Below are 2,602 nucleotides of genomic sequence, written 5' to 3' on the forward strand. Positions count from 1 at the left end.
TTAGACTCCCAAGATACTCTCATTCTGAACTTATTTTTAATTAACGCTTGTCATGTTAGGACATTGTAACAAACTGAAAAAAAAACGTTTAATCGGAAATGTTGTACACGTTACTAAATTCGACATAAATAATTCAAAATTAGAATAAAATTTACCCAACTTCCAAAAGATGTATCTATTAAATAAAATGATACTTATTTGTAACAAGTATCGTGCTATCGTTGAAATTTATGTAAAATACCGGACAGCACCAAAACACCGAGTCATTGAATATCGGATAAGACAGCAATTGACGAACGCGATAAAAAATGCGAAAAATTCATTAAAAATTCAATTCAATAAATCTTCGAAAACTGGTTAAAGATAAATTTAGTAGATTTAGCACGGATGCTGTCCCCCCCCTTCTCCCAGAAGCAAATATATAGATTTGGGTCAGAAATGGAAGATTATAGCAACCTTAAATCTAAAAAAAAAAAACAAAGCAAAATAAAATACAAAGATCCTTCAATAAGTTTCCAGACTTTCTTCGTATTGGTACTTGTATTGATAGTACACATATGAAACTCCAGCCCCTTCAAAAGTAACCTCCTTCGGCTGCAATGCACTCGTTACACAGTTCCAAAAACTTCTGGAAGGCATTATGGAAGTCCTCTAGTGTGAGTATGTCAATGACCCTTGTATCAGCCTCTTTCATCTTTTCAAATGTCTCATAGCGACAGCTCCGAAGTTTTTTCTTGAGCTTAGGGAATGACAAAAAAGTCACAGGTCTGGAATATGGACATGGGGAAAACTGTCTTGACGCCCATCTTAGTCAAATAGTCTTTGACAAGGATGAAGCTGTGGACTGCACGTTTGGGACAAACTTCGTGCAAATCTTCCGCATCTTCAAATCCTCACGACACGCGTGTACAGATACCACATTGACATCAAACTGTGCACTTACTGTCTCTATAGACACACGGTGGTCTTTTTGTATGGAAATTTCTAATTGTGCAAATCAACTCTGCTGTTCTGAGTTCCTTGCTCCTCCCACACAGCTCATCATCCCTCACAGACTCCCCGCCTTCCTTGGATCTCTTAGAGTTCCTACCCTCGTCGCGGCTACCACCTGACGAGGGTTAGAGATACAGTTGGCCGCAACATCGTGAAACAACTACGGTAAGATAGTCCGCAATAAATAAAATTAATAAATGATACTCATCTCAATAATGAATTCCAATTAAATCATATATAATACTGATAATGTCGTTCATCAAATTTCGTTTGTGTTTGTTTACAATATCACTTCAGCTGATATTTTGGCTTAACGATCTTAAAAATACTCTTTCTTCTCTCATAGATAAAAATCTTACTGTGGAATGTTTTAATTTACACCGGCCAAACAGCGATGGGACAGTAACTGGAGCTTGATAGACTATTAGAGACTCTTTCTTCGCCGTTCCCATATGTTGAAACGAGACCCAATATACGACTGTATAGTTGCAGTATAGTGATATAAAATACTGGCAAGTAGGAGATGTTTTCTAGCTCAGTAAAGGTAACCCACCTGTCTTTCTGGTGGAGGGAAATTGACCAATTTTTCATGCGATTGAAAACGCTGTTGTAGAACACAAAAGAAACAGAAGTGATCAAACGAAAAATCCGTAATGTTTTGAAGTTCTCGGACTATTTCCCCATTGGGTTAATTTGTTTTTTAATTTAATGTTTTAAGCTTTGATGTGTTTACCGATTTTCCCTGGTGGGTTGACCCGGGAAAGTAAGCGGGAAAGTCTATCTCTAAATCTCATTCGTTAGTTTTGTTCATTCGCTTTGAGGTGCCGCGTGTCTAAAACAATCAACAGCATCTTTGTTGTGTGTATCGTTGGAAAAGTTCACGAATATTGGCTTTCTGGGTTGAAAGAAAACGATGATATCAAAAGGACTTAACTGATCAGTGGGCATCATGTGATAGGAAAAAGTAAGTACATATCCGATGCTTCCGTTCAGTCTCAAGAGACAATGGATACCCTCTGTTAGGGTAGATGCGCGAGTAATAATGAAGCAAAAGTTATGCTTATAAACGGCATAATCACGTTGACACACCGGTTCCTGTTAGATCGCCGAAATTAAGCAACGTTGAGCCAGGTCAGTACTAACACGGGTAACCATTTGGGAATACTAGGTGCTGTATGTGCTCTCCGCTTCTCGTGACATTGTTTCCAGTCATCTAGCACTTTTCCTAGGCATCTCAGTGTCTATTAAGGATAGGTTTGGTTAGTTATTGCACAACCCCTGCGTCACAATTGCTCGCGCAACTAACCTATCCATTGTCTCTTGAGACTGATCGGAGGTACGGCATATATACTTATATAGTATATAGATAGTATATTACTGTAGCTAGTAAGTAGATAATATGTTACTCAGGTATTCCGGTGTCAAACTATAAAAACAACTTTTAGGTAATATTCGACATTATGCAACAGCTACTCTGATTGATAACTGATCTATACAAAGTTTATGCTTTTCCTCTAGCTATTTGTCAGATAATATTTCTGCAACAGAGTCTAATCTCTCATTTATTTTTTTACAAGGGAGTTACCATTTATCAAGGCCCGAAGGCCAC

General features: G+C 37.9%; 1 pseudogene; it reads left to right on the forward strand.

Moving 5' to 3' along the window:
• Positions 1–2,055: 2,055 nt before the first annotated feature.
• LOC145296359 (5S ribosomal RNA) lies at positions 2,056–2,173 on the forward strand (annotated as a pseudogene).
• The last annotated feature ends 429 nt before the right edge of the window (positions 2,174–2,602 follow it).

The sequence above is a fragment of the Euprymna scolopes genome, chromosome 16 (genome assembly GCF_053919585.1).
Source record: "Euprymna scolopes isolate OS-2025 chromosome 16, ASM5391958v1, whole genome shotgun sequence".
Lineage (NCBI taxonomy): Eukaryota > Metazoa > Mollusca > Cephalopoda > Sepiida > Sepiolidae > Euprymna > Euprymna scolopes.